We start from the raw sequence: 9,175 nt of genomic DNA on the forward strand, positions 1-9,175 counted from the left end.
GCCCAACAGAATGAAACACTCCCAGTGCTGCATCACCCCCAGGATTGGATCATAACGTTTTTACCAGGTGGCTTTTGGATGTAAATCACCAGGCCTTAGTCTACTGAAACCTATTCAGCCTCCTAGCAACACACAAATCTCCACTGATAGACAGACAATATAGGATTAAGTTATATGAACTGTATAAAGTATATGATTCATTCTGCAACTCTTTCTGAGATATCAGTCTATACCACTGCAAACAGATCATTAAAGCAGCTTTATCCCAGAACCATAGATTAAACTTTTTGACCCTGACCCTTTGTGATTTGTGGGGGCAGAGAAAACAACCAGAAAGGCGAAGAGTGGAGGGAAATGTAAATTTTTTCTGGAATTTCAGAAAGCAGGGAATATCAGAAATTTATCTGCTCAGCAATTACTTTCCAAACATTCCACTCACTGGGAGCGCCATTTAGGTCGCTAAATTCTTTTAGAATTCTAATGTTTTAATCTTCAGTGCAGCAAAGCATGAATCACAACACAGCAAACACCTGGGCAGTAGCACTAGGTCAAATTCCAGGAGGTCCTATTTGCTCAGTCAATATAGAAACAAGTCATGTGTCCCTGGCTCCTCCATGCCCTGGGTTTATGGCATCTCTTAATTTCTGCATCAGTCCCTTTCTCTTGATGGACAATTCCTTTAAACACACATGCTCCTCCCTTCCACCTGACTCTAGTTTCTTTCTTGATCATTTTGGCAATATTCTTTTTTTTTTTTTCTAAATCTTTTTTTTTTTATGTTTAGTCTTTATTTATTTTTATTTAACATTTTATTAGGGGCTCATACAACTGTTATCCCAATCCATACACACGTCAATTGTGTAAAGCGCATTTGTACATTGTTTCTCAAAACATTTTCTCTCCATTTAAACCCCTGACATTAGGTCCTCATTTTCCCCCTCCCTCCCCTCTCCCCCCTCCCGCATGAGCCCTTGATAGTTTATAAATGGGTATTTTGTCATATCTTGCCCTGTCCGACGTCTCCCTTCATCCACTTTTCGGTTGTCTGTCCCCCAGGGAGGAGGTCACACACAGTTCCATGTAATCGGTTCCCTCTTTCCTACCCATTCTCCCTTTACCCTCCCTGTTTCATTTTGGCAATATTCTTGTTGTTATCACTTCCTATTCCAAAATTCTTAGCACATATAAATTATCCCTTTCTATGGTACCCTCATAATTTGTAGATTACTTTCCCCCCCTTATAAGTCCACTCAGCAACAGGTGGTGAGCACACAGTGAGCACACTTGTGGCAACTCATCTGTTGCCCAAATGAATTAAAACAAAACAAAAAACCAAGCTGAAACAAACCAACATGCCCTCAACAATGAATACAGTAAGAGTACAATGTCGCAGAAATAAGAGACAACTTCAAATACACACACGTACCAAAAAGAAGATCATATGGCTCAAACAGGTGACTAAATTACAGTGCCAGAAAATTTTACAGAGGAAGAAATGCTATAGGATCTACCTGGTAAGGAATTCAAAAGACTTATACTTAGGTTACTTCAGAAGGTTAAAAAGAGATCAAGGAAATCAGACACAAAATCAAAGAAAACATAGGTAAAACTCCAGAAAAAAATTTCAGGGAAACATACAAACCAAGTTTTTAAAAAATGAATGGAAAATTAGGTGTCATATAAAAACAGAAAATAACATATTGTTGAGAACGAGGGAGTTGGAGCAGAGACCCAAAACCCATCTGTAGAAAATAGGACATCCCCTTGCAGAAGGGTCACGTGGAAGGGATGAGTCAACCAGGGTGCAGGATGAAACACACACTATTTCTCTGGTTCTTTGAGGCTTCCTCACCCCCCCACCACCATGACCCCAGTCCTGCCTTTCAGTTCTGGCTAGACCAGAGCACATACATTGGTACAGATAAGAGATCACGACACACAGAATCCAGGTCAGATAAACAGAAATGGGAGTAGCAAGGCCAGGAGGGTAGGGGGAAGTAGAGGGAGGAAGGAAGGAAGGGGGAACTGATTGCAGTGATCGACTCATAACCCCTCTCTCCCACAGGGGGAGAAACGTGGGTGGAAGGTGACAGTAGTTGGTGTCAGATATGAAAATAAAAGTAATTTCTAATTTATCAAGAGGTCACGAGGGGGGGTGGGGAGCTGATACCAGGGGCTTAAGTGGAAAATGGATGTTTAGAGGATGATGAGGGCAGCATGTGTGTGGATGTGCTTGATACGATTGATGTATAGCGTGTTGTAGGAGCTGTAAGAGCCCAATAGAATGGTTTAAAATAAACAAATTAATTAAATTTAATTAAAAAAAATAGAAATACAGAAGATTATTATTAAATTTCAGAAATAGGTAACACATTGGAAGAGCAAAGGAGTAAACTTGAATCAATGAAAGATAGTATTAATGAAATTGAAGACAAATAGATCTCTTAATATTGATATGGTAGGATAACAGAAAAATAAGGGGGAAAAGTAATCTCCTACAAATTATGAGGGTACCATAGAAAGGGATAATTTATATGTGCTAAGAATTCTGGAATAGGAAGTGATAACAACAAGAAGATTGCCAAAGTTTTGTTGGAAGAAAACTTTTTGAATATCATAAAAAATAGAGAGCTCTGCATTCAATAAGCTCAATGAATTCCAAATAGACTAGATCCCAAAAGAACATCCCAAGGATATATTGTAATCAAAGGTCCAAAATCAAAGAGAAACAATCCTGAAAGCAGCTTGGAAAACACAAAAAGTTACCTACACAGGAAGACCACTAAGACGATGCTTTGTGTAAGGTTTCTAGTTTTTCTACTCTTCCCTTTTTTTTCTCTCATACTCTTTCTCCCTTTGGTGACACACTCAACCATTATTGCCCTGATTTTTTTTCCTGGTAATTTCATAACCTGTGGATAGGGCTGGAGCTTATGAAATGCACACCAGCTGAGAAGTGAAGCAGTTGCAAAGGAGGAAGCATTAGATGTCTTGTGAGAGTAGTTACTGTTTTATCTTCTGCCTTCTCCCACCATCTCTGGTTTCTGGAAGGCTCAAGTTACTTATCTATTGAGTCATTCTCCAAGATTGCTGGCACCCTGTTTTTTCTTTCCCGATTGCTGGAGAGGGATTGACTCTGTGTTATCACTCACCCCTCTTGAACCAGAAGCCCTACTTTTTCTTCTTCTGCTGTGTGTGTGTTATCTTTTATGTTTGGTAGTATGTTTATGACCTGTATTAGGGATCTAAATTTGTTTCTATTCCCTCATTGTTCTAGAGCTTACATTGAGATATTTAATTCATCTTGAGTTCGTTTTTTAAAACCATTTTATTAGCATATAATTCACATATCATAAAATTGAATAGTTCCATCATATTAAGAAATTGTAAAATTGTCACCACAGTCAACTTTAAAACATTTTCTTCTTACTTGTACTCATTGTTATTAGGACCGCCTTCCCCTCCAACCTCTCCTGCCACATCCTCAAGCAACCATTAATCCAGTTACTGTCTCTATAGATTTATCTATCCTGGATTTCATACACAGAAAAACACACAAACAACAACAATAACAAAAACTCTGTAATAGTTAAGTTTTTTTGTGCCAACATAGCACTTGTAAGAAGATATGAGTGGAGGTTAGCCTGTCAATCAAGTGGTAGCCTGATGACCTTACTTGGAGGTGCCACCAAAATATATAGCCCACTGGAGGCTGATCTCTACCTCCACCCCCTGGCCCCTTTCCCTGGTGGTCAGACCAGTATACTGCCTAATCCAGCTGCCCTGCCTCATCACGTGTGCTGTGCTACCTGTGGGCCATGCAGTGCTCCATGCCACCTTGCTGAGCCAGCCATGGGCCACATCGCTGTGCCATGCTATCCCATGCTGTGGCACCTCTCCACCTTGCCTTATGTGCTGCCTGTAGGCCGACTGCTTTTCTTGTCATCACTCCAGACACCACGCTTCCAGCCTGCCACTTCTCATTGCTACACCATGAGACTCCACCATGCCTTGCTTCTTGAGCTTTGCCACATTGTGCTACTGGCCTCTGCTGTACCTCATCACTCCTCTTCCTGCGATCTGCTTTTTAGGCCTTAGGCCAGTGGCTGCACTAGTAGGAAAGACCTTCAGTAAATAAACTGACTCACAACATGGTCAGACAGAGCTCGCTGTACTGCTGTGTGGACTAATTTGCTGTTTAGTCTTGTATTCTTTTTCACTATATAAACTTATCCATATATATATATAATCATAAGTGTACTGGTTTTGCTTCTCTAGGGAATCCTGCCTAATATAAACACCAACAGCAATAACAATGTGAAACAGAAAGAAAAAATAACCTCAAAAAGGAAGCAGAATGTTTTAAATGTATTAAAAACATTTTGTATATGGGGTGAGGTATGATCCTGTTGCATTCTTTTGCAAACGGAAATCCAATTTTACCAGCACCATTTAATGTTTTTCAAACTTTTGTCAAAGATCAGTTGCCTATAGGTAGATGTTTGTTTGTTTCTGGATCCTTGGTTCTGTTCCATTGGTCTATGTATTGATCATTGTGTCAGTATCAGGCTCCTTTGACTACTGCTGCTGGGCAATGAGTTTTGAGGTCAGGAAGTGAGAGATCTACTTGGCTGTTCTTCAGTAGTGATTTGCTTATCCTGGGTCGCTTTCCTCTCCATATAAATTTAGTGCTTGGTTTTTCCATTTGTTTGAAGAACGATGCTGGGATCTGGATTGTTCTACATTTATAGACTGCTTTGGGTGGTTGTGGTTAGGTGCAATCAAGTCAGTTCCAACTAATACCAACTCTACGTACAGCAGAACAAAAAACCACTCACTCCTGCCTCACCCTCATAATTGCTATGAGGAGCCCATGATCGCAGACCTTGTGTCAACCCATCACCTTGAGGTCCTTCCTCTTTTTTGCTGCCTCTCTACTTTACCAAGCACGAAGTCCTTTTCAGGTCCTGTTCTCTCCTGATAACATGTCCAAATTATATGAGAAGAAAGCTCACCATCCTTCCTCTCAGAGTATACATGGTACTTTCGATATTCTTCACCAGCACCGTAATTCAAAGGTATCATTCTTCTATTGTATTCCTTCTTCAGCATCTTTCACATGCAGATGAGGCAATTGAAAATACCATAGCCTGGGTCAAGTGTACCTCAATTCTCAAAGTGACATCCTGGTTCATAAATACTTTAAACAGGTCTTGTGCACTAGACGTATGCATTGCAATGTGTCTTTTGATCACTGCTGCTTCCAAGAGCATTGACTGGGTGAAATCCTTGAAAACTTCAATCTTTTCTCCATTTGTTGTGAGGTTGCCTATTGGTGCAGTTGTGAGGATTTTGTTCCTCTTTATATTGAGTTCTAAGCCAGACTGAAGGCTGAAATCCTACATCTCCATCAGCAAGTGCTTCAAGTGCTTCTCACTTTCAGCAAGCAAAGTGGGTCATCTGCATATTTCAAGTGGTTAATTAGACTTCCTCCAATCCCGACGCCACATTCTTCTTCGTTAAGTGATCGCCAGCAAAATTTTACTTGCATGTGATACTAATGCAACTATTTGATATTTTCCACATTAGGTTAGGTCACCTTTCTTTGGAATGGGTACAAATATGGATCTCTTCCAGTTGGTTGGTTAGGTAGCTGTCTTCCAAATTTCTTGGCACAGATGCGTGAGTGCTTCCAGTGTCTTCTCATCATGCTGAAACATATTCATTGGTCTACTCTCAGTTCCTGGAGCCTTGTTCTTTGCCAAAGCCTTCAATGCAGCTTGAACTTCTTCCTTCAGCACCACTGTATTTTTATTCTCATTTGTTCCTATGAATTTTAAATCTTCATCCCTTATTTCTTCAATTATGCAGTAGTTATTAAGCAGGGTGTTGCTCGGTTTTGGTGTGTTTGAATTTTTCTCCTCGATTTTCCTATTGTTGATTTACCACTTTGTAGTGTTGTAGTCTGCGAATAACATTTATAATATCTCAAATTTTAACGATTCATTAAGGCTTTTCCTGTGACTTAACATTTGGTCTATTGTAGAGAATGTTCCATATGCACTTGAAAAGAACGGATGTTGTGCTGCTGTTGAGTGAAATGTTGATTAATTGTGTTGTTTAGTTCTTCTGTGTCTGTATTACTATCTTGCCTTTCTCAAGTGGTATTTTTAAGTCGTCTACTATTTTTATAAGTTTTTAAGTCTTCTACTATAATTGTAGTATCATCTATTACTCTATTAGTATCATCTATTATTCTCAAGTTGATTGTGTTCTTTAGTTCTTCTGTGTCTTTATTACTATTTTGCCCTCTCAAGAGTGGTGTTCTTAAGTCTTCTACATATTACCGTAGTATCATTTATTACTCTCTTCAACTTTATCAGAGTTTGATTAATGTACTCTGAGTATCTTTCTTTGAGTACATATATGCGTATCATGGTTATGTATTCTTGTTCAACTGTCCCTTTAATTGCTATATATTGCCCTTTCTTATGTCTTAAGCTATATTTCGTCTTGAAGCCTATTCTATCTGTGATTGATATTACCACTCCTGCTTTTTGATAGCCATTAGCTTGATTTTTTTTCCTCCTTTGATTTTTAGTCTATCTTTATGTGTATTTTATGTGACTTACAGTCAATTAATGGCTCTTATATAATATAATTTAGTTCTACGTTCTACGTGGTTATCATGCCATTATGGAGGACATTCTCTACTATACTAATGGACAGAATTGGGGTGAGATTAAGATCCAACTTTTGTAGCGAGTGTGAACCCTACCACACCTTTTGTTTCCTTGGGATCATCTTTGACTCTACCTGGGTGTGACCTAAGACAAGACACCATCTTTGCTATTCCTTGGATAGTCTATTTCTACTGGTACCACCATACTGTTGTGTTTTAGGCTGGGTTGATTAGAGAAACAAATCCAGTGACACTCATATGTGTATAAGAGCTTTATATCAAAGAGTAATTGTATGTTAAGAAAACATCTCAACTCAGTCCAGGTCAAGTCCATAAACCCAATATTAGCCCAGAAGTCCAATACTAGTCCATAAATCACTCTACAGACTCACACAGTCACATACAATGATGCAAAATGCAGGAAGATCACAGGTCAGTGGGTGCAAAGTCTTATGGATCCAATGGCGGTGAACATATTTCCAGGGATCTGGCTGCCACCAATGTGGCTCCATGTGGCTTGTCAACAGGAAGGTGAAACAGAGAGAGAAAGGAAGTTCCAAGAATCCTCATAAGAAGGCCATGTCCACAAGAAGGCATCATCAGGCTGGGATCTGATTGACAGGCTGGACTACACCCCTTCATTCCTAATACCGTCAGTTGACATGAGATTATGTTACTACCCCATGTTCTAACACACATCACCGTACCTGAAAGTCATAGTTCTATTTTCTGACTGAGCTTTGGTAGCAGCAAGAACACCTGCTATGACTTTGACAATATTGCCTGCTGGCTCTGTAATATGGCTATCCTCTTCCTGACTTTTGGATTTGGGTCTGAACAGCACCCAGCACTGGGGAAGACATGTCCTCAAAGTTTTGTGAGTTTCTGTCAAGCATTGCAGCAAATTGCTGAACCCAAGAGTATGAGAGGATATAGTCAAAGGAGGGGCAAGGGTGAAATGCAGAGTATAGCACCTCAAAACAGCTGGAAAATTGGGGCATCTTTAGTCTCCAACTCCTTGGCACTAGTCTGGAATTCTTTCTTCTAGAAGAAATTATTACCCTTGTGTTTCTTGTAAGTGGCATATTGAAGGAGGTGGTTTTTGCAATCTGTTTGCTACTTTCTGTCTTTTGACTGGTACATTTAAGCCATTTGCATTCAATGTCACTGTTGAGATGTGTATTTTGATGCTGTCATTTCACTGTGTGTTATTTTGTGGTATTATTAGTTTGTTCTTCAAAATGTTCTGTGCTGAAGTCCTTTTGTTAGTAGGTATTCTTGTCCTTTTCTCTGCTACTATTTTGCCTTTTATTAGATTTTTGTGATTTTTCTCTTTTTTCTTTTGATATGTTTTTTTTATTTTCCTTGAGGTTACTTTGTTATTATTATTTTCATCCCAGATTTAGGACTGCTTTTATCTCTTTCAAACTATTTGTCTTCTCTGTGCACATGTTTTGGATCTATAGATTTCTATTTTCTTCATTGCAGATTGGTATCTCTGATTTTCTATTTTTAGTCTTATAATTGTGTTTTACTTTGAATACTGCTTTAAGTGGGTTGATTTCTGGGGGGCTCTCTGTTCCCTCAGGCTTATGTCTACTGTTGTTGATTCCCTATCCAAAGAACCCCCTTTAGTGTTTTCTGTAAAGCTTGTATTGTTATTACAAATTCTTTAATTTCTCCTTATCTGAAAAAGTCTTTATTTCTCCCTCATATTGAGGGATATTTTTGCTGGATATAAAGTTCTTGGTTGGCAGGGTTTATCTTTTTTTCTTCCTTTCTTCAGGTATATATATATGTCATTCTACTACCTTCATGCCTGCATGATTTCTGCAATTTAGATTAAAATCTAAGCTTATTCTTATTGATTCTCATTATAGTTAGCTTTTCTTCTTTCCCTGATCTCCTCTGAGGATTCTTTCCTTGTATTTCATATTAGAAAGTGAAGTAGTTAGTTTATTGTGCCAACCTGGTCAATAAACATATGTGAGGTTAATTGAAGGGCGGAGGGATAAATGGCTCAGTGAGCCTCGCCTTTCTAGTTCTCTGCTCTCTTGCTTTCTAATGGTCAGATTAAGTGAACCTGCCTTAGCCAGCTCCCTGCTTTAGCTGGCAAAGCTCACTTCCTGCAAGACATCCCTGAGGAGAAGCCACATGGATCTACCCTGATGCAGCCCTGGGTGCTGGAGCAGCCGTGTGGAGACCCTGCCAGCACTCGGATGTTTACATATTCACTGATTCAGCTTTCCTCCTGCAGTTGGCATCATTGTATTTGTTTTGTGAGATGGAGGAGGACTTTGTGGATTGGTGTTGGACATATGGGTTAATGTTGGACTTGTGGGCTTGGGCAGCACTGGGTTGAGTGCTTTCTTGATGCACACTTAACCTTTATATAAAACTCTCTCTTATACATGAGTTTCTGTGGACTTGTTTCTCTAAAGTACCCAGACTGACACAGAAAGTTTAACTATTACGTCATGGTGTTTTCTTTTG

The sequence above is a fragment of the Echinops telfairi genome, unplaced genomic scaffold (genome assembly GCF_000313985.2).
Source record: "Echinops telfairi isolate 266 unplaced genomic scaffold, ASM31398v2 ScPeMD7_7424;HRSCAF=8462, whole genome shotgun sequence".
NCBI lineage: Eukaryota > Metazoa > Chordata > Mammalia > Afrosoricida > Tenrecidae > Echinops > Echinops telfairi.